General features: G+C 45.4%; 1 long non-coding RNA gene across 3 annotated transcripts in view; it reads right to left on the bottom strand.

The window, feature by feature from the left end:
- Positions 1-2,397: 2,397 nt before the first annotated feature.
- Positions 2,398-14,549, bottom strand: part of LOC120401016 — a 187,208-nt gene continuing 175,056 nt past the window's right edge. The window contains exons 5-7 of one of the 3 annotated variants that reach the window (XR_005596229.1): positions 6,581-6,836; positions 3,227-3,328; positions 2,407-2,687 (exon numbers count right to left, since the gene is read on the bottom strand). This is a non-coding gene — a long non-coding RNA (uncharacterized LOC120401016). Of the gene's footprint in view, positions 3,329-3,407; positions 3,681-6,580; positions 6,837-14,549 lie in introns of those variants that run through there. The other 2 variants (XR_005596228.1, XR_005596230.1) reach the window with 2 other exon arrangements.

Below are 14,549 nucleotides of genomic sequence, written 5' to 3'. Positions count from 1 at the left end.
AAACCTTGTATTTTTTTTCATCCTGCTTTAATCTTGCTTTTGCAAATCTCTTGCCAAAAGTCACTTGAGTGGATTTCAAATGAATTACAGTAATAAAGTCAGAAGCATTTGTCTTTGATGGCAATGTTTTGGGAAATCTAAGGCCAGTTCGTCCACACAGGACTGTTTTCTTCCAAAAGCTGGCTGCATGTCTATACGTTACCAATAGGACAGATATTTGTTGCTATCAGATGCTGATGATTGAATCTTTGCTTGTGGCACTTCAGCACCTCGGTGGTCTCATGCTCTGCAATGCCAGCCGGGGCGCAGAACGCAAACACATCTGAGAAATGCCAGCTGCACAAGTTGCTGCCAGCTACAGTATGGACAATTCATGTCACTTCAACAGAAAGAACTAATATCTTGTTTACCATTGAAACAAATGCATATTTCTTTTTTCCAATTGTCTGCATTACAGGTCTGCAAAGTCATCTTAGTCCTCCTGCCCAAGCAAGACTGCTCCCTGCAGTATTTTCTAGTGTGCTGTCCAGTCCAGCTTTAAATGACCTAGCAGAAAGGGGCTTCTTCTACTTCCCTCCAGAGTCTCTCTCTCTAGTTTTGAATACATAGAGAGCAAGCAAAATGTGCATGTGACAGATAAAATGCTGTTTAGTGTGCTCTTCTTTTCCTGCCACCCCCATTACTTGCTATGCTTGTGACTGTACCGATAACACAAGATTGATGTTTATTACAAAACTATAACAAGCAGTGGTAATATCCTGTCACTGCATGATTACTCTTTTTTCTGTTAGCAGAAGACTGTCTGGGTGGTGCCTCTCTCCCACGGCAAGGAAGAGTGAATTCTAAGAGCCGTCACAGTATTGTGGTGATTGGAAACAAGCCTGAAAATGCCAGATGTGAATCTGCACAGCTGGTCAGAGAGAAAAAAAGTGCACTTCAGTTTCTATGATGTTATTAAGGTTGCCCCAGGGGTACCACAGTATCTGTGTGTGACTAAGCATATGAACAGCAAAAGCCATAATGCGTATTTACATATAAAAACATGTATTTGGTATCCTTTTTTAGATCAATGAAAGAAAGGACTAAAGCAGCATAAAGGAAACTTGGCTGCACAAAATGATTTTTCTTAGAGAACAGAGTGATCAAGTGCATAAATACAAAAAACTAAGTCTGAATAAAGCTGACAAAGGCAAGGAAATTCTAGATTAAAAACGCACTTTTTCCACTTTTAATTCCTCTGCCTGCTTATTGCATGGATCTCCAAACTGATTTTGTAGAGCACATGTGCTTCAATAAATACAGTAGGCACAAAAGTTAGTTAATGTTTTCAGATAAGATTTGATATGAAGCTTTCTGGGTTTGAATATAGGAAAATCCTGTAAAAACAGGATTCCCTATTTCCCTCTGAAATGTTATTGTGCCTGGGATTAGGTTTAGTAGTTTTACAACTCACTTATGTCACTTTTTTTAAAAAATGACAAATTCTGGCAAACACTAGATAGCATTTTAGCTATGCCCATAAAAGTTCCTACTAAAATGACCTGGATTTGTCATGCTATCCAAAGTCTGCATACACTGCCCTTAGTTACATACATCTCATTGTAGCAACTCCAGTTGAGTGCCACTCACCAGTCTGCTGTGAGAGGATCTAACCACTGGATCCGGTGAGTTTTTAGCCTCTGGCATCTAAACAGAGTCCATGCACTGCTCCTCACTGGGGATCCCTAGGCACACACTAGGGGAGCACCCCCTCGTGAGAGCTGAAACCTCACAGATCAACTACCCAGTCCCTGGGCTAGTACTGACCCCTTCAACTCCCCACTTAAACACACTCTCTCCAAGAACTCCAGCCACTTGGGTGTTCTGGGGCCAGAAGTTAGCTGTCAGGAGATCGGGTCACAGGCAATCAGACCTAGTGGTCAGAATGGGAGTCAGGCCTAGTGCTGAGAGTCCAAATACCAAAGGTCGGGACAGGACCAGAACCAGGAAGTAGGGCCGAAGGTCAGAATCAGAGACAAAGTCTGAGTGGCAGAGCCAAGGATCAAGACAGAGTTGGAGTCAGGAATCAGAGCAAAGGGTCAGAACCGGATTACCAGGAGCCAGGGAAGGCAGGAGCAGAGCTGGTTCTGAGGCAGGAGCAAGGCTGGGAACAAACAGGAGCTGGGTTGGAGCCGTGGAGGAGCAGAGTATGGCTTGGTGAGAGACAAGCACAGGGAGGCAAAGAGTCCAGTCCAGGGGCATATGTGTTGAGCAGCCAGCAAGCTAAGGCTGCTGCTGAGCTTAAGAACCGGCCTGCTTGCTTCCTTAGCCAATCTGGGAGGGTGGTTTGTCAAGCAGCCCAGCTGGTTCATTAGGGTGTGAGGAGTACTGAGCAGAGGCAGCTGCAGGCCTTACTCCTGACATTAACTCTTCAAGGGCATGACAGATGCGACAGACTGCACAGGATTCTAAGCCACCAGTGCTCTTTAATATTACAAGAAATACACAGATATATACAAAAATAATAAACCCTGCATGCATTTCCCTACCTCAGTTTCCTCACCACTCCAAAGCATTCTTTGGGCTGGGCTGAAAGTCCTCCAGGCCATTCATGGTCTTTCTGCAACAGCCCTTGTTTTGTCTCTTCAATCCTGGAGCCCCGTTTGCTTTTTCTGACCTTCGTTAGTCCTGCAGCTAAACCAGCCCCCCTCAAAAGCATACAACCTCTTTAGCATACCTCTTGACTAGTCAGAGTACAGTAAAGGTTAACTACAGTCCATTGTATCTAGTCTGGGAGGGATGTGCTTAAAGTCTTGACAGTTACAATGGATAGACAGAAGCATTTTGTAGAACAGCAGTTTTTCATAAGAACAACTTCATACTATCTTCCCAAATTCACAAGATTCCCCTGAATGTCACACTCCTCTTGCAGTTGGATCAGTACAGGTAGACCCTTACCGCTGTGCAGATTGACATGAAGGGTCTGCCCGCATGGATCTAATTGCAGTGTGCAGGCCCTAGTATGTGCCATCTTGGAAATTCTGCCTTGCTGTTTCCAGATCACGTAGCAGATTTTTCAAAATACACACGTAATGCATATCAATTCATACCTAAGAATAACTCTTGGGCCTGCAGGATGGAATGGGGAGAAAGCTAAATATCAACATGCAATAGTTGCTTTTCATTTGTGCCATGATCCCTTCTTAAATACAGATGCCTTGACAATTTCAATGTATGTTCAACATACCAAGACAGATTTTGTAGAGAAGGGTTGAAAAATCTCGTGATGACCGCTGATCAGGAAACAGAATTTTCATCCAGCGGGAAACCGACATTTTGAAATTTCTTTCTGTTTCAAATCACGATAGAAAATTGAAATATTTTATGGGATGAAAAGTTCCAAAAAGTTTCTAAATGACCAACACGGTTTCAACTTGACATTATGAAACAAAACTTTTCATTCTGATTCTTTCAATCCGAAAATTGAAAATTTCTCTTGCAGAATTTTGACAAAAGCCACATTTGCACATAGAAAAAGTTGTAGTGCAAAATATTTCAGCCAGTTCTACTTGTGATATATGGTCCATGCAATGATCTCATGCAGAGTCACTGGGCAAAGGTTCATTTTTTGGAGAGAAGAGATGTCCTTCAGGAATCACTTCTCCTTCCCAAAGGCCATGTGTCACAGACTCTCTCTTTACCTAACAGAGGTACAATTTTGAGTGTTATCCACAGGAATAATTCAAAATACACCCTCTTCCCATGGAATGAGCCTCTGCAAGGCTCCCCGAGATGCAGCTAGCCCAGGTTGCTAGGGAAACAGACTAGATCAGGGAGGTAGCGTGATCTAGTGCATAGGGTGCTGAACTAGGAGGCAGCAGACTCCCAGTTGAGATTGAACATAAGGTGTATATTTGTAATTATGAGAGTAATTACCCATTGGAACAATTTACCAAGGGTCATCATGGCTCCTCCATCAGTAACAACTATTAAATCAAGATTGGCTGTTTTTCTAAAAGATAGTGCTTAGGAATTACGTTGGGGAAGTTCAATGGCCTGTGTTATGCAGGCGGTCAGACTAGATGATCGCAATGGTTCCTTCTGGGCTTGGAATCTATCAGACCTGGGTTTTATTTCCAGCTCAGTCACTGATCTGGTGAGCAACCTTGGGCAAGTAATACAGTTGCTCTCTCTGCACCTCTTTCTGCTCCCACCATTTTCTCCTCTCTTGTCTATTTTGACTGTAAGTGCTACTAAATCAATATGATACATCCCCACGTAGACTTTGCAAACTTTCTTATTTTTTAAAAACCATTTTGAGCAATGCAAGATTTCCAAACAGGCCAAAGTACTTCCAAAACAGTAGTGGCAAAAGATGCAAACTTGACTCCTATTGTGGGTTTACTTTAAAAAAAAAAAAAAAAACAAACATTACACTCAACCTGTATATCAGGTTTCTGCTCAGGAAAGACTGCCTACACCCAAAAAAGAGGACTTGCCGCTCTTGTGAAATCTTGCAGGGTTTTTGTTTTGTTTTTTGAAAGGTCAATGAATTTTACAAGACTAGTGACAGGGAATTTGGAACGCTTTCCACTTGACGATTTGGGCCCCAATCCTGCAAGTTGCCTTTGCAGGTCGGCTCCTGTGCATGTATGAAGCCCCACTGGAGCTCTGTGTAGGTGAAGGTCTGTTCATATGGAGATTCTTGGAGAGTCAGGTCTACAGCTCAATTCTGCAACTGGATACTCATCTGAATCATTATTGACTACAACTGGGCTCTGCGTGGTGCCAGTTATTTATTGTAATGGATTGTGGGACTTGAGCCTAAAGTATGGGCTGCTTTATTATACCTAAACCAACATATAATATTTTTAAGAAGTCAGATTAAATTTTGCCCAAACATGGCAGCTATTGAGAGCTCTTGTCTTGCTCTTGTTGGTAATTAAGGAAATGAAAATCACAGGTGAGGAAATTATTTAAAATATTTTTAATTAGTATTTTTAAAGACAAAAACGGTAGTAATTTTTAAAAGGAGGTTTATTGCAGAAAAGAGTATTTAAGTAAGATGTTAAAAATAACTCGGCACATTGTTGGCATTTAGCAAATACTACAAGCTAATCATTAAATTAGAATTATGATTAAAATGTTTAAATATCATCTGACTTCATTGCAGTGGGAACAAAGGGTTGGGAGCAGTCCCCTTGTCACAGCAGCAAGGCCTCAGTCCTGCAAACTGCCAAGCTCTCTGGCTCCAATCCAGCAGAGAAACAAAGAATGTGCTTAGCTTCAAGCACATGAAGAGTCTCATTTAAGTCTTTACTAGGAAGAAAGGTGCATTCTCACCTGGGGTTACCTAACACAAGATACCTAACATGAGGGACAATCCCAGTGAAGACAAGGCAGTTGTAGTTTTAACTTGAGTTCGCAGGTTAGTGTAAACGCTAGGCTCCCCCATAGTCTTTATTTTAATCCACTTGCATGTGTGAAAACTTTATCTTTACTGGGATTGTACTACATATAAACTAGCACAAGGCAAAAACACGCCTTTTTCCTCTAGCCCAATGAGATTAGTGGTGTGCTTAAAATTAAGCTAATACTTAAGTGCTTTGCTGGATTTGGGCCAGTTTGTAGGACCAAGCCCTAAATCAGGCACAGAAGCTACTTTAAGGCCACCTGGTGCTGCCCAGGCTGTCTGTGTAGCTTGCCAGTTTTCCTAACGTGGCCAGATTTTCAGAGAGAAAAACTGGGCCTAATAGTAGCAGGAGAGGAAGGCAGTACAGAGACTGTTTATTAGAGCTAGGCGGGGACCAGATTTTCTGATGTGTGAGAAATTCCAGGATTTCAAAACAGGACAAAACCAAAACATTTCGACAGTTCCCACGAAATGGAAGTCTGAAAAACAAACGAACAAACAAACCGAAATCTTGATCCAGGTTAATCAAAATGTTACGTTTCAGTAAAAAGCAAAACAGTTTGTTCCAATTTCAAACTTAATGATTTAATATAAATAAAAATCTATATAAAAATCCAATAATTTAGTTTCAAAAGGTTGTTTTGAAACAAAACAATTAAAATGTTCTGAAAATCTTGAAACAAGATGCTCTGACGTTATCAAAATACTTCATTTCAGTTGTTTTCTAAATTAAATTTAATCAAAACATGACACTTTCTGAATGTTCTGATTTTCCATCTCAGAATCATTTTGATGAAGAATTTCTGACTTGCTCTACTGACCATGTTGGGGAGCCCAGGGAGGTGCATGCACCAGAGGCATTGGGCACCTGGGAAGGTGAGAAACAGCTCAATGGCTGGCCTTGCGGGGAATGGGGAAGACAGGGATAGCAACAAGTGGCAGGCTTCGCAGGCGGGGCACATGTGCTTAGCCAGGCTATGATCAGCTTCACTGATTCAGCAGGCCAGCTGCAGCTTCTGTTCACCACACTGGACTTGGTGGGTGGGCAGGAAGGTTAGTGATGCAGTGGAGCCAGAATGCCATTCTGGGACTATTAAGCAACAGCAATGTTGTAACTGAGCCAAAAGGGGGCCTGGTCTCAGTACTCTGTCATCCTTGAATGCTGGTGGGGGCGGGGAATGCACTCACCCATGAGGAGCAGCACCTTGCGGGCTTGGCCTCACAACACTCCAGAGTGAAGAGTAGTGCCCACTGCAGCCAGAAAAGGTACATGGTGACCTCGCACCATCCGTGGCACAGTTCCCTTCCAAGCAGGACAGGGGGCTTGGTGGATCCTTCACACTGATGTAGTGTCAAGGCAAGGTTGTAGGTAGCCACATCTAGTAGTCAGAGCCAGAGTCCACAGTCACAAGACAGGAGTCAATAGTCAGCTGGAACAGGATAACTGGAGGAGTTCAGAAGCAGGAGACAAACTGGTGATCAGAACTATGAGTCAAGAACCAGAATCAGACCAGGTCAGGATACCAAGAAGCCAATTTCTTACTCTTGAGAGTTAGGAAGGAACTTTGCCTGGGGGCAGGTTATCCCATAACTAACTATTGCAGGATTTCTTGGACCTTTCTCAAGCATATGGTACTGGCCATAGTTACCAGACAGGCTACTGGACTAAAGGGCACTGGAGGCTGATTTCTCATGTTTATGAAAGCAGTATAAACATTAACTGACAGAGACAGAGGCAAAGCCTTGCAAACAGGACATTCCTAGTATTCAGGGGTGCAATGTCACCCTCTTTCTTATCAGATGTAGTTCAATTCAGGCAGAGAAAATAGGATTTAAAACCAAACAAACAAAAAAAAACCACAACATGAGAAAGAGTCATCATACCACAATATCAGGCAAAATATGGCACTGCCTGCATTCCCATCAGCATCCCACCAGTGTTCTGGCAAGACACCTAGATCAAGCAGGCACCAGACAGTGGATGTAGTTTCCACTGATATGCCCCACAATATTTGAGGCAAACATTATCAACCACATATTTATTTTTGTCCCAACAGCACTCACTTCAAATGCCCACAGTCTTAAATGCAAATCCTGCTAGATTCCTAACATTATCAGTGATACCAAGAGTCCTATTTTATATCAAATAAAATCCAAACAAGTTAGAGAAGTCCCTTATCCAGTGCTTTGTGTATCTGTATTTTGTTATCTCGGTCTGATTTACACTGTAAGCTCCTTTGGGCACCGTCTATGGTTTCCCTTCTGTTCGTGCATGCTGGCAAAGAGTAATAATAATAAAAGGCACCAGATGAGTTTCTGGATATTTAAAAATGCTTGTCCCCATTACCTTTGTTATATAAACGGTTGGACATCAATCTTTTTGTATCTTCTTAATTAAGTTTAGGTTTTAATATCAGCTGCAAGTCTCAAATACAAAGGAGAACTTCTTGTGAACTCTTCTATGCAGGGATAACAAGAACACTATCACTGAATGCAGTTTTGGTTTGGATTGATTTGGGGGATCAGCAGCATATTGCTATGGAAGATAAGATTTATTTGAAAATGAAAGAGGAGCCGTAGGTAAATGAGCTACCATACCAGGTACTCAAATCCTAGGTACAAAGCAGGGGTTCTACATTTTGTCTGATGTCTTTGGGGTTTTATTCCACCCCCCTCTACTTTGTCATTTCCTCCTATAATTGAGGTGCCAGCTTCCCCCCCCCCTTTCCCAACACCTAGCCCAATGCCTTTGTCACAGCAGGACAGCACTTTGTTCGAACAGTAGTCGCACGGTATCTCCACTCCGAGCTGCGTCTCCCTGCAGTAGAACTGCACTATGGCTGAAGAGGCCTCCCCAATAATATGAACGATTTCCCTGTATTACCATTAAATCAAAAATCAAGGACAGATCATTAATATTCCAAAAAGTAAAGAACTCAAGACATGCCATTTGTTTTAGTAAATCACAGACTGCATTGGGGCTGGATTCTGATCTCATAGCACTTTTATACTGGTGTAACTCCACTGAGTGACTCCTGATTCATAACTGTATATGGCAGATCTCTATCAGCGTCTTAGTGCGTCCCTTAGCAGGACTAAGCCAACTTGGGCTAACAACTCAGCCGCTGGAATCATTCTTAGAGTGGAAAGGTGGAGAGGCAATTATATCTGGCACCTGTACACTTGATAGCCACCCAAATAGATTAGACTAGATTGTGTGCAGTGTTTCTCTAATTCCATGTACAAATTTAGATATTAAATTATATTATATATATAAAACCTACATTATAGAAAGTTAAGATTGGAAAGTCAAGCACTCAGAATCAGAAATACCAGAATCAACGTTGCCTATACAACCTTAGGGGATGCACATCCACACCAAATGAAAGCGTTTTGGAATTACAGGACATCGTGCTTCCCATTGCATTGAAAGAAAAATGTGTCGATCATATAACCCGTCAATCCCGCCCTCCATTCTTCCTTGAGGCCTGCCCTGTCCGATCCCTTCTCCGCCCGTCGCCTGGCTCCTCTCGGCGCCCCCGCGCTGGTAGGCGCAGCTGCTGGCGCTTTGCCTTGGCGAGCATGGCGCCCGCATGCGCTCCTCGCTGCGCATCGAGCGCCGCGATCATCGCTGCACTTATGGCCTGAGCGAGGCTCAGCTCTGCTGAGAAACCGGGCGAGAGTTGCACTCCACGCGAAACCAGCGCAGAGCGGGTGGGTGCACAGGAAGCGGTGGGCGGGCAGATCTCTTCATGGTGGTGGAGCGGTGACGGGTGGTGGAGCAAGCGCATTCTGGGGGGGCAGTGCTGCAGGTCTGGTGGACAGCAGGTGGCTGACACACTTCTGGGATGTCAGAGGCGCCGCTCCTTGGAGCTGGTGCGTGGGGACACTGTGCCTCTGGGATGACACAGCCTCTGCCAGCCAGCCAGGAGACAACTGGATGGCCCTGCTGCAGCCCCTGCCTTGCACTTGCCTGCAGCCCTGATGAGCGCAGCGTGACTTGCTGGCCTGTCGTCAGTAGCCAGTGCACTTTGTGGCAGTTGACTTGCCAGAGATTGGTTGAGTAGCAAGTAGCAACGCAACTGAGGAGCAACTGCTGTCGTCACGGTGGACTCACTCGGAAATGTCCAGATCACACGACATGGGATGGCTTCTGATGGTAGTCCCTGGGCTATCCATGGGATTCACCAGGCCAGCATTCCTATTACATTAACCAGCTCCTCCTATGGAATGCAGCGCTACCTGTAGTACCATTCCATGGGGCCAAACCAACAGCGTGGGTCCAGCTAGGGGATGTTTTACCAACATTGGGCGGCGGGCTGGCTGTGGTGCACAGGGGGGGTTCAGGTGTTCAGGTTTGTTTGGTGGCCACCAGGCAATGGCAGGATTAGTGACCACAAAAGCCCAGGGGGGACTTGCCCTACCGCTAAGTGGCCCTCTGCCCGGACCACAAAATAACGCTTGGACTCCTGAAACCCCCCGCACTCTTCGGCTGAGCAAAAAGGAACTGCTGATCTGCTGGCATTGGGGACAGACTACTCAAGATGGAGCCGGACCTTACAGTGATAGCCTGGTGAGCGGGGCGAGAGAATGGTGTCTAGGCGGCTGTCGGACTGATCATCTAGAAGAGCATGTGCTGAGAGTGCTCCACAATCTGTGTGAGGAGGTTGAGGCCAATGCCTGTTGCTGGCTGCTTGGGCAGAGACCGCAGCAGGGCGATAGTGAGATGCCTTTGCACCCGTGGCTGGAGAGATCCTTTGAAGCGATATTTCCTCTGAGATCAGTGAGGCGAAAAGCTGCGAAATCAGAGTAGAGAGAGTCTGAAACTTCATTTTCAGTTTAAAAGAGAAGGACTGTCCAAGACAAGTTAGATTTTTTCCATCAGCTTTCTATAACTTTTGTTTTTTCCTTTTTCTTAGTAATTTTAAAACACTTTGCATTTTTTATAATTTCTCTTCGTTGAAACATGGTGTGTTTCTGTGCTAGTTAAGGTGTGGGGTCTGGGTTGGTTAGTATGAAGGTTTGATGGGTGGCGAGGGTGGAAGGGGGGGGTGGGCCTTGGTGGGGGTGGCGGAGGGTGTGAGGTGTGGGGGTTGGGGGGGAGGGGTTGAGGTGTGGGGAGGGGTGAAATCTGGAGGGGAGGAGTCTGGAGGGTGAGTAGGTGCCCTGGAGGATCGTGAAGGGAAGCCTGGGCACCTGCAGGAAGGGAGCGGGCTGTCCAACACCGGGCCAGCACCCTGGGCCTACATGCAGATACACCAGCCTGCCAGCAACTGGCACTGCACTGTTGACCCCTGCAGTTGACCTGCACTGTGCACTGACATGCTGTGCAAGCCTGCAGCCAAGTCTGTAGCATGGCACAGTGGGCTATGCACTGACCACAGAAAGTCTGGAAACCTGCAACAACACTCTAACACTTGACAACACCACAACACAGGGGGCAACCATACTGACACACAGGTGAGTAAGGAGTTGGGATGTTTTGATGCTGTAAGGAAAGAGCTTGAGTTGTCTCAGACATTATTGTGTAAGCTTGTGTTGTTGACAGTTGCAGACTCTTTCTTCGGACCCCTCTCCCTTCTCCAGAGGGGGACAGGACTTGGGGGACAGACTTGTTGCAGGGACAAAGGGGGGATCGACTGCACTGCTCTCTCTCCTTGGGATCAGGGTGGCTCAGCTTGTGCTCTTTCTCTGAGCGCTGCACTTACTGGCCTTCGGCTCTGTTTGCTTGCCCTTCGCTTGCTCATCCTTCTTTTGTTCGGCGTTCCGCCTGCTCCCCCGCCTGCTCCCGTCTGACTGCTCCTGCTCTGCTTGCTCTGCTCTGCTCTATCCTGCCGCTCTCTCTGCTCTCTCGCCTCCTGCTCTGCGTCCTTGTGTCTGAGCTCCACCTCCCTCTTATGTGCTCTGGATCTGGCCTTTCTTTGTCGGGTCTGGCGCTGTGTGATGCGAAAAGTGAGGTGCTGGAAGAGCCAGTGTGTCTAATGTGAGTGGTGAAACACAGTCTAGTCATTTTCACAGTCGACAGTCAAACAAAAGCAGTCTAGTCAGACCAAAGTTAAATCAGGAGAAACAGGGAACAGTCATAGTCACAGATTCTAAGACGGTTCGAGATGTGAGAGAGACTCATTCTCGCTGCTATTGAGCGAGAACACTGGTCTGCCTCTTGAATCTGAGACTGCTGCATCCATACTGCACAGCACGGTAAGTGCTACAACAGTAGCTGCTCTCCTGCTGGAACTCCTGCTCTGCTGCTGTGCTGCATGGTTAGTGTAAAAGCATGAAAGATGAGCGCCCAAAGCAGACGCCTGCTGGCCGTGGGATTCTGCTCCGGTGCGGAGGCCCTCTGAGGCCTGCTGCACGTAAAAGTAAAAGAGGTCATTCTTATAAGCGAGGGTCATTCAAGTAAAGCTATGTTTATGCAAGTTGAAAAGCTTAGGTCATTCTGCAACAAAGTAATGCAAAATGTACCATACTAACACAACACATATTTCACCACATAACATGCTACACACACAGCACATCCACCACAGACAGAGCGGATGGCAATAGAAGCGAGAGGCAGACCCCCTGCACAGCCTGCTGAGCCGTGGAGACCCTCGCTGCCCCCCTATGGCGATGGGCGATGGTCCCCTGGGATGGATGGGGCAGGAAGCGGTGCTTCAGCGGAGCACCAATAAAGCACCTCTCCCAAGCACTCTTGCTCTGAGCTTTTGCTGAGCTTTTTGAACTAGCTTTCCAGACTATTGCTGAGATCTTATTGCTCTATCCTGCTGTGTTGTGCCTTTTGTATTTTATATTTTTTATATTTTTTATATTTTTTTTTTTTTTTTATTTTTTTTATAATAAAATTTTATATATCCCTTTTGTTCTTGTTTGCGCCTCCTCCCCTGTCCTTCCTTGATTGATCGGCGGGGGCGGGGGAGGGCTTTTAGGGGATCTCTGGGAGGGAGGATGTGGAGATCTCCTGCTGGGATGAAAGCGCAGAATTGGGTTGTCGCCCGCGTCCCGTCCTCTCAAACCCCTCCTTCTCCAGAAGGCTCCCGAACAGGGAGAGGGACTGGGTCCACTATTCCGCCCTCGTTGTCCGTCGTCACTGGTCACTGGTGGCTAGGTGGGCATGCACCAGAATAGCATGCCCTGTGAATGCAGCATGTCTGGGGCTGGTCTGGGGCCGGAGCCGCCGGCGCTCTGACTTTTGATACCCCTTCTCCTTAGGTCCTTTCTTGTCTCACACGCGCGGCACGGCATCCCGGCATCCTTTTTTCTCTTTCTTGGCTTTAGACTTTCTCTCTTTGCGTCTTGGCTTGTTGCAGCCGCGGTGAGCACACACTCTCTCCCCCCACCGAACAGCGATGGAGACTTCGGTCAGTCCATGCTGGGGGACTCTTTCTCCTTCTGGGATTGCCCCCGACTCTCTCTGGAGAGCTCTGCATCGCATTGTAGGTGGTGCGAGCTCGCGCGATGTGCAACCAGAACCAGATTCAAACGCCCAGACAGGAAAATGAATTCAAATTTTTGGTCATTTCATTTCTGTGTGCTCTGGAGAGAGCAAGCTCGGACTGCTGTCCTCCACTGCCAGAAGAGTGTGCACTGTGGGATAGCTCCCGGAGCTGCTAATGCTGTTCGACACCCAGCCCAAGCCCCCAATTCGAAGCAGCAAGTGGTTTAGCCACTCCCACCTGCCGGGGTGAAGTCGGGTGGAGACTAAAGAAAGCCCTCCCTCGAATTAAATGGCTTCCTGGTGTGTGGACGGTTGAGCGTTAGTTGAATTAAAGCTGATAAATTCGAATTAAAGTCCTAGTGTAGACCAGGCCTTTGATTAGCCCCCTTATGCATATGTGTTATGATGCAGTCTTTAGTTACATAATCACATACTATTTTTGCCCCAGAACCCTTGCTTCATTCAGCACATAGAATGGATAGTGCTAAACTATCCGGTGTTGTGTGTTCTATACAGATCCTGCACCTTCAGTCTAGAGCCCCCAGTCCCACACAGCACTGAATCACATGTTTAACTTTAAGCAAAACGTGCTCTGTCTGGAACTCTGGTGATGAGCAGTTTGAAATCTAAAATTGACAGATAGTCCTACTGACTTCCACAGGCGTACTCACAAACAAAGTTAAGTGCTTTGCCAAATCAGGGTTCTTGATGATTTTATATATATATTATGGGGATATATATAAACAATTTACCAAGGTTGTGCGGGATTCTGTGTCAGTGTACATTTTTTAAATCAAGATGTTTTTCTAAAGATATGCTCTAGTTCAAACAGGAATTAATTCAGGGAAGGCCTATGGCCTGTTTTATGCAGAAGGTCAGACTAGATTTCCATAGTAGTCCCTCCTGGTTTTATAATCCATTAATCTATGACTAATTATTTTGCATTCTACATTTTGAATCTTTGCACACATTACTGCATCCCACATTTGTGCCTTGGCAATTGAAAGGTATGCTTAGCAGACAGGCATCTACATTTAAAAGTGAAGTACACAGAACTATATATATATGATGCTCAGTACTATATACGATTTCAATATTTATATAGAATATCATTACATTATTGTGTGGCACATTGTTACAAGATGGAACTTTGCAGCATTTGTGAAAACAAGCTTGCTTTTAATATCAGTTCACTGTATATTTAAAAAAATATGTTAAGTGTTGCTGTGGTCAGAATAGTGACAAAATGACACTGGGATTCCATATTTACTCTTATAATTACATCATGATCAAAGTTGCTCAATTTATGTATCAAGACATGATTTTTGTTTTAACTGCCAGCCCTTCATACTTCACTTGGGATTTGAATGTCACACGTTCTCTCTGCCTCATACAGCCTCACTGCTGCTAAAAGTTTGGCAATCTGCACTTACCCACTAACTCCTTTGATGTATGGGGCAGAATAGAATCTAGCTCACTTTCCTTTACCATATTGACTCTGCAAGAATAACCAAAGTAAAAGATTTATTCCTCCTGATCCTGTGAGCAGCTCCATGTGATTGGACCCTTGAGCTTTGATAGAGCCCCATTCACTTTAGTGGCATCATGTGGGCAGAAGGTCTACTAGGTGGGATAACTTTCATGACCTGAGCCTTTGTCAGTAAAATAAGCAGCTCTGACTCATGTGCATATCAGGGGGAGCAAATATATTGTATG

Source organism: Mauremys reevesii, linkage group 3 (assembly GCF_016161935.1).
Source record: "Mauremys reevesii isolate NIE-2019 linkage group 3, ASM1616193v1, whole genome shotgun sequence".
Lineage (NCBI taxonomy): Eukaryota > Metazoa > Chordata > Testudines > Geoemydidae > Mauremys > Mauremys reevesii.
Note: the sequence above shows the minus strand (reverse complement) of the source record. Positions and strands in the feature narration are given on the sequence as shown.